The 18,287-nt window shown below is 36.6% G+C and overlaps 1 pseudogene across 1 annotated transcript; it reads right to left on the minus strand.

Moving 5' to 3' along the window:
• Positions 1–16,689: 16,689 nt before the first annotated feature.
• On the minus strand, positions 16,690–17,419 carry LOC111140788 (annotated as a pseudogene). The gene has a single exon (XR_002640168.1). The product of XR_002640168.1 is annotated as an elongation factor 1-alpha 1 pseudogene (transcript).
• Between the last annotated feature and the right edge of the window lie 868 nt (positions 17,420–18,287).

An 18,287-nucleotide genomic window follows, 5' to 3' on the forward strand; every position in this document is an offset into this window, starting at 1 on the left:
ATATAATTTAATGTTGCTTTTTTTAACACCTTAATTTAATTTTATTTTTTTCCAATGTTCCAAGATTAATCATTTATGCACCACACCCATTACTCCATGCAATACGTGCCCTCCTTAATACCCACTACCAGGCTCACCTAACTTCCCACACTCCTCCCCTCCAAAACCTTCAGTTTGTTTCTCAGAGTCCATAGTCTCTCATGGTTCATCTCCTCCCTCCAATTTCCCCCAACTCACTTCTCCTATCCTCCTCCCAATATCCTCCATGTTATTCCATAGGCTCCACAAGTAAGTGAGACTATATGATAATTGACTCTCTCTGTTTGGCTTATTTCACTCAGCATAATCTCTTCTAGTCTTGCCCATGTTGACACAAAAGTTGGTTATTAATCCTTTCTGATGGCTGTGTAATATTCCATTCTATATATGTACCATCTTTTCTTTATCCATTCATCTGTTGAAGGACATCTTGGCTCTTTTCATGGTTTGGCAATTGTGGCCATTGCTATGAACACTGGGGTACAGGTGGCCCTTCTTTTCACTATATCTGTATCTTTGGGGTAAATACTCAGTAGTGCAATTGCAGGGTCATAGGGTAGCTCAATTTTTAACTTTTTGAGGAATCTCCACACTGTTTTCCAAAGTGGCTACACCAACTTGCATTCCCATCAACTGTGTAAGAGGGTTCCCCTTTCTCATATCCACTCCAACACATGTTGTTTACTGTCTTACTAATTTTGGCCATTGTAACTGGTGTAAGGTGGTATCTCAATGTGGTTTTGATTTGGATTTTCCTGATAGCTAATGATGATGAACATTTTTCATGTGACTGTTAGCTATTTGTATGTCTTCTTTGGAGAAGTGTCTGTTTATGTCTTCTGCCCATTTTTTGACGTGATTATCTGTTTTTTGTGTGTTGAGTTTGAGGGGTTCTTTACAGAACTTGGATATCAGCCATTTGTCTGTAGTGTCATTTGGGAATATCTTCTCCCATTCTGTGGGTTGCCTCTCTGTTTTGTTGACTGTTTCCTTTGCTGTGCAGAAGCTTTTGATCTTGATGAAGTCCCAAAAGTTTATTTTCACTTGTGTTTCCTTTGCCTTTGGAGATCTGTCTTGAAAAATTTGCTCTGGCCGATGTTGAAGAGGTTACTGCCTTTGTTCTTCTCTAGGATTTTGATAGATTCCTGCCTCACATTGAGGTCTTTTACCCATTTTGAGTTTATCTTTGTATATGGTGTGAGAGAATGAGTCAAGTCTCATTCTTCTATACTTACCTGTCCAATTTTCCCAGCACCACTTATTGAAGAGACTGTCTTTTTTCTACTGTATATTTTTTCCCTGCTTTGTCAAAGATTAGTTGACCATACAGTTGTGGGTCCATATTTGTATTCTCTATTGTGTTCCTCTGGTCTATGTGTCTGCTTTTGTGCCTGTACCATGCTGTCTTGGTGATCACAGCTTTGTAGTAAACCTTGAAACCAGGCAGTGTGATTTCCCCAGCTTTGCTTTTCATTTTTAACATTTCCTTAGTGATTAGGGGTCTTTTCTCATTCCATACAAATTTTAGGATTGTTTGTTCCAGCTCTTTGAAAAATGCCTGTGGAATTTTGATCAGGATGGCATCGAAAGTCTAGATTGCTCTAGTTAACATAGACATTTTAACAATGTTTATTCTTCTGATCCGTGAGCGTGGAATGCTTTTCCATCTTTTCGTGTCTTCTTCAATTTCTTTCATGAGTGTTCTGTAGTTTGTTGTGTACAGATCCTTTATCTCTTTGGTTAGGTTTATTCCCAGGTATCTTATGGTTCTTGGTGCTATAGTAAATGGAATCAATTCTCTAATTTTCCTTTCTATATTTTCATTGTTAGTGTATAAGAAAGCAATGGATTTCTGTGCATTGATTTTGTATCCAGCCACATTTCTGAATTGCTATGTGAGTTCTAGTCATTTGGGGGTGGAGTCTTCTGGGTTTTCCATATGAAGTATCATGTCATCTGCAAAGAGAGAGAGTTTGACTTCTTTGCCAATTTGAATACCTTTCATTTCTTTGTGTTGTCTGGTTGCTGTTGCTAGTACTTCTAGTAGTATGTTGAACAACAGTGGTTAGAGTGGGCATCCTTGTTGTGTTTCTGATCTCAAAGGGAAGGCTGTCAGCTTTTCCCCATTGAGAATGATATTGGCTGTGGGTTTTTCATAGATAGATTTTATGAAGTTGAGGAATGTTCCCTCTATCCCTGTATTTGGAAGCGTTTTACTCAGGAATGGATGTTGTATCTTGTCAAATGCTTCTTCTCCATTATTGAGAGGACCATGTGGTTCTTCTCTCTTCTCTTACTGATTTGTTCTATCACATTGATTAATTTGTGAATGTTGAACCACCCTTGCATTCTAGGGATAAATCCCACCTGCTCATGGTAGATAATCTTTTTAATGTACTGTTGGATCCTGTTAGCTAGGATCTTTTTGAGAATCTTGGCATCCATATTCCCCTGGGATATTGGTCTGAAATTCTCCTTTTTGTTGGGTCTTTGCCTGGTTTGGAGATCAAGGAAATGCTGGTTTCATAGAGCAAGTCTGGATGTTTTCCTTCTGTTTCTATTTTTTGAAACAGCTTCAGGGGAATACCTATTATTTTTTCTTTGAATGTTTGGTGAAATTCCCCAGGGAATCTGTCAGGTCATGGACTCTTGTTTTTTGGGAGGTTTTTGATCACTTCTTCAATCTCATTACTAGATCTTGGTCTATTCAAGTTGTCAGTCTCTTCCTGAATCAGTTTTGGAAATTTATAGTTTCCAGGAACGTATCTACTTCTTCTATGTTGCTTAACTCATTGTCATATAACTGTTGATAATAATTTCTGATGATTGTTTCTATTTCCTTGGTGTTAGTTGTGATCTCTCCCCTTTCATTCATAATTTTATTAATTTGAGTCCTTTCTATTTTCTTTTGGATTAGTTTGGCCAGTGGTTTATCAATCTTATTAATTCTTTCCAAGAGCCAGCTTCTGGTTTCATTGATGTGTTCTACTGTATCTCTAGTTTCTAACTCATCAATCTCTGCTCTAATCTTAAGTATTTCCCTTCTTGTGCATGGGGTTGACTTAATTTGCAGTTATTATAGAAATTATTATAAAATAATTTGCAGTTATTTAATGTGTAAAGAGATTTGGCATATTTGGGTTTTTTCCATTTTTTTGAGGGAGGCTTGAATGGCTCTGTATTTCCCCCTTTGGACTGCCTTTTCCATATCCCATAGGTTTTGGACCAATGTGTCTTCATTCTTGTTGTTTTCCATGAATTGTTTAAGTTCTTCTTTGATTTCCTGGTGGATCCAAACATTCTTGAGCAGGATGGTCTTTAGCTTCCTAAAGCTAATTTTGAATTAGCTTCCAAACTTTTTGAATTCCTTACAAACTTTTTCTTGTGGTTGAGTTCCAGTTTCAAAGCATTGTGGTCTGAGAATATGCAGGGAATAATCTCAGTCTTTTGTTATCAGTTGAGCCCTGATTTGTGACTCAGTATGTGGTCTATTCTGGAGGAAATTCCATGTGTGCTCGAAAAGAATGAATATTCTGTGTTTTAGGGTGGATGTTCTCTATATATCTATGAGGTCCATCTGGTCCAATGTGCCATTCAAAGCTCTTGTTTCTTTTTTGATTTTCTGCTTAGATTATCTATTACTGAGAGTGATTGTTAAGTTCCCCTACAATCAATGTATTCATATCAATAGGACTCTTTATTTTGTTTAACAGTGGGTTATGTAGTTGGCTGCTCCTGTATTGGAGGCATAAATATTTAAAATTGTTAGATCTTCTTGGTGGATAGATCCTTGAAGAATGATGTGGTGTCCTTCTGTATTTCTGATTACAGTCTTTAGCTTAAAATCTAATTTATCTGATATGAGAATTGCTACCCCAGTTTTCTTTTGAGGGCTGTTGGCATGAAAGATGCTTCTCCATCCCTTCACTTTCAGTCTGGATGTATCTTTAGGTTCCAATGGGTCTCTTGTAGACAGCATATGGATGGGTCCTGTGGTTTTATCCAGGCTGCAACACTGTGCCGTTTTATGGGAGCATTTAGGCCATTCACGTTGAGAGTGATTATTGAAAGATAAATTTTTATTGACATCATGTTGCCTGAGAAGCCTTGTTTCTATAGATTGTCTCTGTAAATTTCTGTTCTATGTCCCTCTTGGGTTCTTCTTTTATAGAACCCCTCTTAATATTTCTTGCAGTGCCGGCTTTGTGGTCACATACTCTTTTAAACCTTGCCGGTCTCAGAAGCTCTTTATCTCTCTATCCATTTTGAATGTCAACCTTGCTGGATAAAGTATTCTTGGGTGCATGTTCTTCTTATTTAGTGCCCTGAATATGTCTTGCCAGCCCTTTCTGGCTTGCCATGTTTCTGTGGACAGGTTTGATGTTATTCTGATGGTCCTTCCTTTGTATATATGGAATCTCTTCCCCCTAGGTGTCCTTAAGAACTCCTGTCTGAATTTTTGATTCATGAATTTCACAATTAAGTGTCTGCATGTCTTTCTAGACTCATTAATCTTGGGGGATGTTCTCTCTGCCTCTAGGACATGAACACTTGTTCCATTCCCCAGATTAGGGAAATTTCCATCCAGTATTTGTTCAACTCTTCTCTCTTTTTTCACCCCCTTAGGGATCCTAATAATTCTGACATTGGAATGTCTCAAGACATCATTTATTTGCCTAATTCTGTTTTCATGGCTTCTAAGCCATTTGTTCCAGGCCTCTTCCTGATCCTTCTTTTCTATCAGTTTGTCTTCTAGATCACTAAGTCAATCTTCTGCCTCAGTTACCCTAGCTGTTAGATATTTAGATTAGATTGGATCTCATTGATAGCATTTTAAACTTCTGCCAGATCAGCTCTCACTTCCCCACTTAGAGATTCTATGTTGCCACTGTTGGTCTTCTCGAACCTAGCCATTGCCTAGATAATTATTGCCCTGAATTCCATTTCTGACATACTGTTTACATCCATATCCAACAGTTTTGATGGAGAGGGCACAGTCTCTGAATTTTTCTCTGTTGGGTTTTCCTCCTCCTATTCATTTTGGTAAGAGGTAGTTAAAGGGATGTATAGCTGAATATATCAACCACAATCCAGGCAAGGTGCCCCTTGGAAAGTTACAGAGCAATTGGAAGTAACCACCAAAATGGGGGGGGGGGGGGGGAGGGAGAGAAAAAGAGAGGAAAAAAAAAAGAAAAAAAAACAGCCAAAATGAGCCCCCAAAGTAATATTTATAAGGTACCTAAACAAAAATGAACAAACAAAAAGACTGACAAAAGTAAAAGACAAGGGGAAAAAAAAAAAAAAAAGGAACCCAGCCAAAATGAACCTCAAGAATCAGATTTATATAGTACAAAACCAAAAACTAGTACACACAAACATAGAAGAATAAGATGGGAGGGTGGTTATAAATCCTTAATGTGTGCGAGGAAGGTTATTTTGATTCTTCCTGGGAGAAAATTAATATCTTAATATCTTTGTTAAAGTACTCAACTTTCCAGAGTTACAGAGAAATTATAACTTGTTTATATACAGGGGTAGTGTTGAATAGGGAAAAATGATTACCTTGAAGCTTACATCTATATATATTTTTAAAAAAAGAAAAAGAAAAAGAAATGGGTATACATATACAAAAAGTTCAAGTTAAAAAGTTATTATGTAATATGTTGTATTAAACATCTGGTTGTAGTGGTAAGTAGGTTAAAAAAAATAAGAATCGTGAGAACAAACTAAAGAAAGAAAGTTGTATTTATGAAATCTACAGGCTTTGAGGCAATACCAGGTGCTTAACATATTGTTTTCCCCTGATGTTGGGGTTTTACAGTTTTATGGGGACCCTGTGGTTATTGTTCTCTTGTTCTTTTGGCTTATCTTCTGGGGGATGGGCCTGCCACATTTTTTTTCAGTCAGTCTTGCCTGGGCTGAGTTGCCCTGCTCCTATCAAGGGTCTGGGCTCTGTGGAAACCCATTTTTTAAGCTTTTTTTCTCTGGAGGGTTTTGCTCTTGGGCAGCTTTTTGTGGCTTTTCACAAGGTCAGAGCAAAGTAAACTGTCCGCACCCAGATCTCTGCCTCAGAGAGAAATCTCAGTCTGCTCCCCTCTGGATGATCCGGAACACACAGACTCCCTCTGTGCAAACTCTGCTGAACACTGCAACCTCCCACAGGTGATGTGCACTCCCAACTACTGTCGCGGTGGTCACCCATGGCCCCTGCTTGTCTGTGCACCTTTGCGCCATGAAAACTGGGAGTGATAGCGCTCCCCGTGGCTGCTGTTGCCAGGACTGTTGTCTGGAGACCATGCCCAGGTTAGTTCTGTTCAGACCTGGCTGCTGGTCCAGGGACCTTGGGCAGGAGCCTGCACTGGGCTCTCAGGCATGGGCGGGGTGCACACAGCCCCAGCAGTGGTGCAAACAGTAGAAATCCATGGGCTCAGGGACCGTGGGGCCACCACAGTCTCTCTCAGGCATGAGTGGGTGCCAGCTGTGACTGTCCTGGGACAGTGGGCTTAGGTTCTTGCCTGTGGCCACCCGATCCCACCACTTGCCCCTTAATACCTTTTGTTCTTTTTGAGTGCTTTTAACCAGACTTCAAGTTAATGATGGTCCCCAAGCATAAGGCACTTTCATATTGGGGCATTACTTTCCAATGGGTTGCTTCTGGTGGCTCCTTCCCCCTTCTGTTTATCCTCTGATATCAGTCCAATCATTCCCAGTATGCTTTACCTCTTCACTGGAGTCTTCTGCCCCCATAGATATCCAGAAGTTTATAATCTTACATCTTAGGGTGTTCAGAGTGTCTGGTAGGTATTTATTTAGCTCACTTCTGGGGACTGGTTGAAACACGGTCTCCTACTTCTCTGCCATCTCGTCCCTCCAAATTAGATCAATATTTTTTAGTCTAGTTTGCCAAGGATATTGATATTTGCTGAATATCATTACTTGCTATATTTGAATATTTATTCTACTTATTTGACATACATTAATTTATTTATTCCTCCCAGTTGTCTTGTGAGATGGCTGTACTTTATAAGAGATTTGACACTTCTTGGTTACGGGGGTGTCTCAGTTGGTTAAGCATCTGACTTTGGCTTAGGTAATGTTCTCAGGGTCTTGGGATCAAGCCCCACATTGGGCTCTGTACTCAGTAGAGAGTTTGCTTGTCCCTTTTCCTCTCCCTCTCCCCCTGCTCACACTCTCTCTGTATCTTTCTCAAATAAATAAAATCTTAAAAAGAGATATTTGCCATTTCTAGTTCATTTTTTGTTTATATAAAATAGGTATCTATGTCTAAGTTTGATTACAAGCCAATATATAATTATACCCATTGCATTGAATTAAAGGACTTGGAGGGCTGATCAAGGCAAGATGTATGCCATGAGGTGGCAGTAGCACACAGAGAGCTGTGTTTGGACAGCCTTTGAACAGGTTGCCTGTGAGGGGGAAAATCTCTCTTAGCAAGAGCCCTTTTAGACACTCTAGGAGGATCACCGTCCAGAAAGGGAAGAGGAAAAAGGAATTACTTGGAAGGAGAATTGAGAGGAGACTTAGTATGATACTACATACTACATGATACCACTCTGCAGCAAGATAGAGAGTTTCTGGGTTCCAGAGCAGTGGCTTGGGATCTTTAATGGGCCCAGGCTTATCTTATTTACTACTAGCAGATGTTAGGTACAGTTTCACAGGGTATACAAAGCAGGCCAACTTCTAGATAGCTAAATATATGCTTATTTGGGTTATATTGAAAGAATTGGATGTGTTACAATTGGATTTTGTTACACCAGCAGGCTTTTGACCTACTAGTCTTAGATGGCTATAGAGAAGTAAACCATCCAGGGGCCTTATTTGGCTCATTTGTATAACATCTATCAAGTAGTCTCTATTCATTCTTGACTATACACAATAAATAAGAATGCATTTTGCTGATTTCAAGCTACTTGGCATACATATATGTACTATTACATGAGCTTACTCTTAAATACACACATGCTCATAAATACTAGGAAAAGAAATCTTTCACATGTGCTATCATTCAACAAGCTTTGCTTAGGGGATTTCTTTTTTTATGCTTTTTAGGTTTAGACAATTGTATTAGTCAGTTATGTCTGCTATAACAAAATGCCATGCATTGGCGGATTTAAACCAAAGAAATTCAAAATTTTAATTTTGAAATTAAATTTAAACCAAAGAAATTCATTTCCTTATAGTTTTAAAGATTTATTCATTTATTTTAAGAGAGAGGGTGCTCAAGTACGCATGGGAGGGAGGGACAGAGGGAGAGGGAAAAAGAGTCTTAAGCAGACTCCGCATAGAGCATGGAACCCAATTCAGGGCTCAATCTCACAACCCTGAGATCACTACCTGAGCTGAAACCAAGCGTCAGACACTCAACCAAGTGAGCTTTTCTCATAGTTTTAGAGGCTGGAAGTCCACACTCAAGGTTTTGTTTTTTCTCCCTAAGACTTCATTCCTTGGCTTGCTGTCTTCTTGCTGTCTTCTTGCTGTGTCCTCATATGACCTTTCCATGGTGTCTCTTCTAATAAGAATACTAGTCCTATTGGATTATGACACCACTCTTAATGACCTTGTTGAACTTGAATTACTTCCTTAAGGGCCCTATTTTCTTTTGGGGGTTAGGACTTCAGCATATGACTTCTGGGAGACATAATATGGCCCATAACATTTTACCTCTGGTTTATTATTACACATATTATATATGTATATATTTACATATATAAATGTTTCCATTTACATATATGCCACAAACTGTTTCACTATTTTAATTGTGGGTATGTATATGTGTGTGCTGCATGTCATATCTACTCTACTTCAACAAGAATTGCAGATTCATTTGGCTTATGAAATTCAGCTCATTTATAATCATTTTCACACAGCACTTCAGTGAGAACAGAAAATTAACTTTCCTAGCTGAGTAAAACCAAGATGGAAACAAATTTTTAGTTCCTAAAAGAGCTTTGTAAATGATTTTGTATCACACATTTCATTTAATTTATTCCAGCAGACATTAAAATATCTGCTAAATACTCTTTTTTCATGAAGATGTTTACAACTACCAAATGGAGTAGCCATCATATTCTTAGGAACTCAACATAATTATTAAGATTACACTGTATTAAGATCAACCAATTCCATTAGAATACCATTAAAATGAATAAATTGAAAGGATTCTCAGAGAAATGAAAAAGAATGGTTGTGAGTTACTGAAATTTGAGCTCTATGATTTTGTAGTATTTTGTTGCCATGGTTTTTGTTCATATATACAAATAGGAACAAATGCTAGTAGCATTGCATTTTAAAGTGATTCTATATTAAATGTATGCTTCCCCACAAATACTTGGCAATTTTCAAAATTATATCTGTATCAGAGACCCTTTTCTGGGATTTAGGACTAGATCTTGGAATAAAACAAACTCCCTGCCCTCACAGAACTTCATTCTAGTATAGAGATGACAATAATCAAACATTACCTTTAATTTCGTTTCCCCCTTTAGGACTATCCAATGACTTTGACAAAGTTGATTGGTATTCAACACATAGAAGTGTATCTATAATCTCTAAATGATCAAGTATACATATGATAATTGTACCTGTAACTATTTCAGGGTGCTATCATGGCCTACCTAATCTATATGTCTAAAATAATCAGCAAAGACAATTCAGCTTTAATTTCTAAGTTTGTGAACAGTGGGCCAAAATGCAAGAGGCCATATAAAGGAATGATTAAGAAATTAGCTTTGTGGGGGCACCTGGGTGGCTCACTGGGTTAAAGCCTCTGCTTTCGGCTCAGGTCATGATCTCAGGGTCCTGGGATCGAGCCCCACATCGGGCTCTCTGCTCGGCAGGGACCCCCTCTCTCTCTGCCTGCCTCTCTGCCTACTTGTGATCTCTGTCTGTCAAATAAATAAATAAAATATTAAAAAAAAAAAGAAATTAGCTTTGTGCTCTTTTTGACTCAGTTCTCTGCTACTTAATATCTCTGTGATATTAGGTAACGTATTCTATCTCCACAAAAATCAGATGTCTTCAGTGTAAAATGAAGGAAATAGTAACTACATTAAAGGATATCTCTGAGTATTATGGAAGATAATATGTATATCATATTTAGCATGATGCCTAACATGTAAGATTCATTCAGATTTGTGGTAACTATTATTACTGCTGAAATGTAGATGTGCTAAAGAGGGCAAGAAGTTTCTATCTAGAGCAAATTTCTTAAAGTTCATATAGATTTTTTTTTTTTAATAAAGCTCATGCCGTAGTGTATGGAAAATGTTCCATGGATGGCTATTATAATAGCACTGCCCTAGAAAACTGAAAGTTATTTCTTAGCTGTATATGTTCAGATAAAATTCAAGAACATTTTCATGTGTTGCTTGTGAGATTATTTTCAGCAATTTCAATTTTCTTTTTGATATGTTTGTATTCTCCAGGTTTTGTATGTATTATTTTTGAAAAGTAAAAAATATAATCAGTTTCTCACTGTTATAGTGGTGATTTATAGATAAGCAATGAGAAAAGGCACAGAGTAAGCCATACAATAATATTGAGCTATATGTGTGTATGTGTGTTTGTGTGTGTGTGTGTGCATATATAGATAGATAGATAGATGTTGTTCACAAACTTAGAAATTAAAGCTGAATTGTCTTTGCTGATTTTAGACATACAGATTAGGTATGGATATATACATATAAATGATGACATATAGATTTTTTATAGATATGTGTATATACACATGCTGGTATACACACATATTTTACCTTGTATTTCATCTGAGAGGACCTAGATATAGGTAACTCTCCAGTTACCTATATCTATATATGTTGAGGTAACTCTCAACATAACAACTCTCCAGTAGCAATGTGTACATTTAGTGAATTTATTTTGGTTTCTAATTCCATTCTTCAATAAAAGTAGCCAGTGTTCCCTGCAGAAAAGGCTGGTTCTAGCATCAGAGGAGGATATATACCATATGAACCCAGAGGATCATGTAGTGCCAGAAAGAAAGGAAGTGCAAGAAAACAAAACAGAACACACACATAATGATCTAAGTATGTTGAAGAAACAGAAGAATCAACTGAAAGAGGTCCCAATGACCAAGGTTGGAGCAATTTGAGCATCAGGATAAATTAAGGGTACTGAGTTATAACATAAAGTATAAAATTGATGTTAATGAGGTCATATTGATATATAAGTGATGGTTGAATTGCAAAAAAGGTAGATACTCCACACTAAAGATATGGAGCTTTTCATAAGTGTGAATTTTTCACAGTGATTTCCTTCCAATGAGTGCAGTATAGGAAGAGGGTACAGGAAAAATAATAAAAAACTTCATAGTGGGGGAAAAAAAAAAGACAAACATTACTTCAGCTAGGTGGTCAAGATCAATAACAACACTGCTAATTCATGTTGATAGTATTCACCCTTGATATGATGAAATGAAAATGCTACATCACTTCTACAATCTTCCTTCCCCAAATACCAGCCTCCTATGTAAGAAGAAAATATGCAACTCTCAATTTAGGGATATTTTAAAAAGATACTTGAACATTTCTCAAACTGTCGAAATCATCAAAATCGATAAAGGTATTAGAATCTGTCAACAACAAGAAGAGCCTATGGTGACATGACAACTAAACATAATGTAGTATCCTCGATGAGTTTCTGTAAAGAAGACATTAAATAAAAATTAAATCTGAATAAAGTATGGACTTTTGTTGATAATTAGTTAATAATAGAGCAATTTTGGCTCATTAACTGTGACAAATTTACCACACTAATGCATGATGTTGGGAGGCTACTAGATATAAAATATGAGAAATTTCTGTATTGTCTTCACATTTTTTTGTTAGTCTAAAACTCTTCTAAAAACTAAGTTTACTAATAAATATATCACTAGCAATTTTTAAAATTCATCTGGTTTAGATGGCTCAATAATAGAATGGTGGTGTTCAAAGGACAAGTTCTGGAAATAAACACACCCCAAATTAAAAATCTATGTACAGAGTCAATGTGACTATGCCTGTTTTTCATTTTCTTTTTAAAATTATCTAATTTTTGAAATATTACATAATGAATCAAAATAAAGAAAAAGGTAAAGTAGAATCTTTTTAAAAGTGATGCATTTGACTCCTATCAGATTCCTATCAAGAGAATACTATTGTTTACACTTGGCCAAAATTTTGTAAGAAAATGACTTTTTTAATTTACTTTGTGAATTTTAAAATAGGTAATGGCTGGTAGAGTATAGAACTGACAATCAGAGCAGATATTGGTAGTAAAGAGCACTCATACCTATATAACACCTAAATATTAGACTGGCATTCCTAAAATGTAGAGTGTCAACCCATCCCAAAGACAAAATATTTAGACTGAGTACCTGAAGTTTTCTTGTGTTTTACCATGGGAAGAAAATTGTATTATAGAAACAAGTATAATTACAAGTTTCCCAAAACACCTCAAGCCCAAAAACTATAGGAAGAAAGGAAGAAGCATTACTGCTCTTTCTGACTTCACTGTTCCACTTCCTATTACTTGGGAGTCCCACTGCTCTTTGACTATAAAATTTGGTACATATCTCCTCTTTTGGACAGATTCCTATCCATCCTTCAAAAACTGGCTCAAAAATCACTTTTTTCATGAAGTCTTCCATGAAACTCCCAGGAAAAAGTTAACTGCCTTCATCTGTGTCCCTATATAGTATTGTGTTATTTCTTTTCATTTCTTTAAATATTTACCAAATAACTACTACATTGTAAGTCCATATTCATATCTCTATACTGTCATTCCTTGAACTGTATGAGGGCTATATCTGATAACCCTACTAGACTCGACTACTGCTTCGTGATCTCCTTATAAAATGAAGGACAGAAAGGAGTCAACACCTACTCACAGACAGCTGTTTCAGAACATCCTTTACTAACCACATTTTGCAAATGTGAAAAATGAGACCCCAGAATGGAGGTAACATGTTTGAGGTAAAACTTTCTTCTTCATCTTTTTGGTTCAATTGAATATATTGATTACTGAATGAGTAGCCAATTTTGATTACTTGAGATAAATCCTACCTGATCTAGTATATAATTCTTATACACTTTGGGTTTGGTGTGCTATAACTTTAGGATTTTTGCATCTACTTAGATGCTGGTTTCTACTTTTCTTGTAATGTCTTTATCTGGCTTTGATATTAGGGTAATTCTGGTATCATAGAATGAGTGACGAAGTATTCCCTCTGCCTCTATTTTCTGGAGGAGATTAAAGAGATTTAGAGTTATTTCTTTCTTAAATACTTGGTAGAGTTTGCCAGAGAAAAAATCTGGGCCTGGTGCTTTCTCTTCTGGAAGGATACTTCTTATTTGAATTTAGCAGATAGGAATAGATTCCTATTCAGATTACTATTACACTACTACATTACAGTAGTGTAAATTTTGGTGGGTTGTATCTTTCAAGTCTCAGTCCATTTCATTCAAAGTGTCAAATTTGTGATCATAAAATTTTACGTAATATGTTATCTTTTAAAGTGATGGTACTCTTTCGTTTCTGATATTGGTAACTATGTCTTCTCTCCATTTTTGTTCCTAGCCTGGCTAGAAGTTTATCAATTATATTACTGTTTTCAAAGGACCCTATTTTTGGTTTCACAGATCTTCTCCTTTTATCTATTGATTTTTCTCTACTTCTTATTTTAAACTTCATTGATTTCTACTTGTAGAAAGCTTGTTATTTCTTTTCTGCCTTTTTTTTTTTTTTTTTTCGTTTTAGGCTTACATTGCTCTTCTTTCTCTAGTATCCTAAGATGAAAACTTACATTTTTTTTTTTAGAGATTTCTTCTGCTATACTATAGGCAATCAGTGCTATAAATTTTCCTTTAAGCACTGCTTTCCCTACATACCACAAATTTTGAGAAGTTGTATTTTCATTAAATGTAGTTATTTTAAAATATCTTTTGGCATTTGTTCTTTTCTGTTATTGATTTCTGGTTTAGTTCCATTGTTTTCCAAGAGTATGCTTTGGATGACTTCAACTCTGAAATTTGCTGAAATGTGTTTCATGTACTTGAATATGACAGGTCTTGGTGAATATTCCATGTGAGCTTGAGAATTATGTATGTTCTCTGTTGTTGAGTAACTATTCTGTAAATGTCAGTTAGAGCCATTTGATTGATGGTGCTTCAGTTCAACTACTCCTAACTGATACTCGGTCAGCAGGATCTGTCAATTACTGATGAAACCTCCAGATCTAGTAATAGAATTATTTACCTCATCTTGCTGTTCTATCCGTTTTGCCTTATTTATTTTGGTATGTTGCTGTCAAGCATATACACATTAAGAATTTCTAATTCTTCTTAGAAAATTGACCCCTTTATCACTATGTAATGCTTCTCTTTGTCCTTGATAATTTTCCTTGGCTGAAGTCCGCTTCGCCTAGCACTAATATCGTTACTTTAGTTTTCTCTTCGTTAGTGTTAACATGTTCCCTTTTTCCATTAGTCCCCTTCACACATTAATCATAGTCATTATCAGTTTTCAACCTGAAAACTTCAAAATGTCTGCCATTTCTGAGTTTGGTTCTGTTACCTGATTTGGCTCAGACTATAGTTTTTCTTGCTTGTTAGTACTCCTTGCAATCTTTGTTACATGTTAGACATTATATTTGGAATAAGAATTAAGGTAAGTAGGCTTTTAGTATGAAGTTTTATGTTTATCCAGCTGTGAGTTAAGCTGTTTTTACTGTCTGGTGTAACTATAGGAGTCAGAGGTTACACTTTCCTCTAGTGTCCTTGATTTTTCTTTTGTTTGTTAGTTTCCTGTATTGTCTTTTGATTTTGTATGTTAAGGTTCTCCAGAGAAAAAGAACCAATGGGCTGGAGATACATATGTATATACATATATTGAGAGAGAGAAAGAAAAGACAACAGAGACAGAAACAGAGACAGAAAAAGAGTGAAAGCAATGTCTAAGGAATTTGCTTCAGAGGTTTTTGTTTGTTTTAAGGCATTGGTTTATGCAGTTGTAGAAATTAGCAAATCCAAAATCTGTGTGGAATGCCTGCAGCAAGAACTGAACTTTGCAGTCAGAGTCCAAAGGTTGGTGACTAAGGTAGAATTTCTAAGTCTAGACTCAGAATCCCCCCACTTTTTTTTGAGACCCCAGTCTTAGTATCATAGCTCTTAAGTCTTCTGGCTGATTGTATGATATCATTGTCATTATGAGGATGGGCAATTTGCTTTTTTTAAAGTCTACTGATTTAAATGTTAATAATCTAAACTTTACCCTCAGGGCAATATCTAGACTGGTGTTTGACCAAGCAGCTTGTTGCCATAGCCTAGCCTAGTTGACGTAAATATAAAACATCACAGATTTCCCTACAAATTTCTTCTTAATTAGAGTCTTAGGCTTGTAGTTCTGCTTGCTATAATATCCTGTCATTTTTAATGAGCCCCTAGGCCATTGTTTTCATAAGTGCTTCTCCGTTTACTCCCATTCTCCAACCCTGCCAGTTAGGTGGGACAAGAATTCTAGACTTGGGTAGAGTTGAGTATTTCTTTTCCTTTATGTAGGTTGGGTTCCAACGAAGTAGTTTCTCCTGAGGGAGGTTAAGGAAAACAGGATGCTGACAGTGTTTTGATATGGTTACTTTTCTCTTACCTATATTTCAAGATTTCAAAATGCACCAGCAAATTAAAGTTTCTCATCAAATTTGATGAGCTTTTGGCCATTATTTCTTTGAATATTATATTTATCATCTTTTCTGATCTTCTCATTATGTATATGTTGGTATAATAGGTGGTATCCCACATCTATCTGACACTGTCATTTTTCTTTTCCTTTTTTTTTTTTTTCTTGTTCCTCAGACTGGTGATTGTTGTTCATCTGTCTTCAAATCCATTGTTTCTTTCTTCTGCCAGCTTATGACTGATGTTGAGCCACTCTAGTAAAACTTATTTCAATTATTGAATTTTTCAAATCCAGGATGTATTTTTCATTGTTTTTTAATTTTATGTATTTTGATAATCTCTATTTGGTGATGTATCTGTTTTGTTTTTCCTTTCGGTTCTTTAGTCATAATAGTCATAATTTCTGTTGGTTTTTTTGAACATATCTAAAATAGCTGATTCAAGGTTATTTTCTTAGTAAATCCAATGCTTGACTTTCCTTATGAACAGTTTCCACTGACTGCTTTTTGCCTGTGTATGGTCTAAAAATTGTGTGTTTTATATATTTTTTATTCTGGGAAACAGTATAAAAACTATATAATGTGTCAACTCTGAAAATTATATTCTTTATCCAGTTTTCTTATTGTTGCTATTTGCTGTTTGTCTTGTTTTATTTTTTAAAAAATTTAATTGAAATATAATTGACATAGAACATTAGTTTCATGTGTACAACAAACTGATTTGACAATTATATACATTATGAAATGTTCACTATGGTAAATGTAGTTATTATCTGTCACCGTATAAAATTATTATAATATTGACTGTATTCCCTCTGCTGTCCTTTTCATCAACATGAGATATTGTGAATATCAGTTTCCTATAGCCCTTTAGCTCTGCCATAGTTAAGTTCTACTGATTTTTGAAGCCCGATGTTATGATGGCTCTTTTCCCCATGCCAGCCTCCAGGGCCAAAACCTCCTTCTGAAGGTTTTACGATGCATTGTTATCATTAACCAGTCTTTTACTATTAAACTTAAATGGCCAATTGACACAAACAGTCCTGAGACCGTTCTTCCACCACTGATTAAGACTGGGGTGGCAGGTATTGGGGATAATATTCATTTAGCCTTCTGAGCTTTCTGGGCAGACTTGGTGACCTTGCCAGCTCCAGCTGCCTTCTTGTCTACTGCTTTGATGACACCCACAGCAACCGTCTGTCTCATGTCACGAACAGCAAAACGGCCCAGAGGAGGATAGTCAGAGAAGCTCTCAACACACATAGGCTTGCCAGGAACCATATCAACAATGGCAGCGTCACCAGATTTCAAGAACTTGGGACCATCTTCCAGCTTTTTTCCAGAACGACGATCTATCTTCTCCTTCAGCTCAGCAAACTTGCAAGCAATGTGAGCTGTGTGACAATCCAGCACAGGTGCATATCCAGCACTAATTTGGCCTGGATGGTTCAGGATAATCACCTGAGCTGTGAAGCCAGCTGCTTCCATTGGTGGGTCATTTTTGCTGTCACCAGCCACATTGCCACGACGAACATCTTTGACAGATACGTTCTTGACATTGAAGCCCACATTGTCCCCAGGAAGAGCCTCACTCAAAGCTTCATGGTGCATTTCAACAGACTTGACTTCAGTTGTAACATTGACTGGAGCAAAGGTGGGACCAAGCAATGTGGGACCTGATCCCCTCATTCCTCAGGGAGAATCTCATGCCCATGATATCCTTCCCACTTGTGGGTTGCCGCACCAGGAGTTTGGTTCCTGACTCTGTCTCTGGCCCTCCCATTATGCTTCTCAATGTGGCTTTTTCTTTATATCCCTTGCTGTGGAAGAGTTGTTTGGATGGTCTTCAGGCTGTTTTCTGAGTGAATTGCTTTTTTGTAGTTGCATCCTTGGTGTGTACATGGAAGGAAATGAGCTCAGTATCTTCCTACTCTGCCATCATCCCTACAATCCTTTTTTGTTGCTGTTTGTTTAAGACTTTTCTGGACTAATTCTATGATATCTGTATTCTTTGTTGTGTGTATCTGCTGGTCTCTACCTGATTAATTTCATAGAAGGGAGACATGCTTAAATACCTTTTAACTAATGGGTTTCTAGGACTTTGCTGAGTGGCTCTGTGGGTGGGGGTGTGGGTATGTGTTGGGGTACATATTAAGTGCTTTAACCAATAGATTAATACTGTAAAAACTTCACTTACTACTTAATGTTAAGCCTAAAGGTTAAATTAAGCAGAGGTTAGAGCACTTTTCATGTCTCTTCTGGGCATGTGCACAGTCCAACACATGAACACAGCCTCCTAGATTCCCAGAAATATTATGGATCTTTTCAAAGTATTTTAGTTCCCTCCTCTTCCCCTTTCCTGTGGAGCAGCCACTAAACTAATGACACATTTTATTAATGATTCTGTTTTATTCCATAGCCTCTGACAATTTTTATCGGTTTTTAAAAAAAACTTTAAACTTCATTCCTATTAATAGAATATGTGATGTCTCTACTTTTCTAATAATGGTACAGATAGCTATGTACTTAAATTCCAATGCTCCTAATTAATTGAATT

This window comes from Enhydra lutris, unplaced genomic scaffold (assembly GCF_002288905.1).
Source record: "Enhydra lutris kenyoni isolate GAN:26980312 unplaced genomic scaffold, ASM228890v2 scaffoldscaffold5, whole genome shotgun sequence".
Taxonomy (NCBI): Eukaryota; Metazoa; Chordata; class Mammalia; order Carnivora; family Mustelidae; genus Enhydra; species Enhydra lutris.